We start from the raw sequence: 346 nt of genomic DNA, 5'->3' as shown, positions 1-346 counted from the left end.
GATAGGCCGAGCGGAAGTCCGTTGTTTCAGGCGATTACTGAGAGCCTGCGAGAGGGAAAGTGCTTCTTGTTCGCTTATTCATGAATCGTGACAGTCTGATTTCAATTTTCTCTCCCCGATTTGCCACGAGTCCATTGCCATGCATCTACAATGCGTTCGAGAAGGCGGAGAAGAAGAATGGCGTCCGATAATTACAGCAAAAGAGAAAGAAATACTTAACCGAACTTTGTTGGGCAAGAGGAAGGAAACAGATGGCGCAAATAAATCAAAGTTGACAACAGAAGATTGGGAAATACAGCAAGCGTCGGGGTTTTAGTGGACCGGAAAAATTTCCTCATCGACCCGA

Source organism: Penaeus monodon, chromosome 25 (genome assembly GCF_015228065.2).
Source record: "Penaeus monodon isolate SGIC_2016 chromosome 25, NSTDA_Pmon_1, whole genome shotgun sequence".
NCBI classification, from domain to species: domain Eukaryota; kingdom Metazoa; phylum Arthropoda; class Malacostraca; order Decapoda; family Penaeidae; genus Penaeus; species Penaeus monodon.
Note: the sequence above shows the minus strand (reverse complement) of the source record.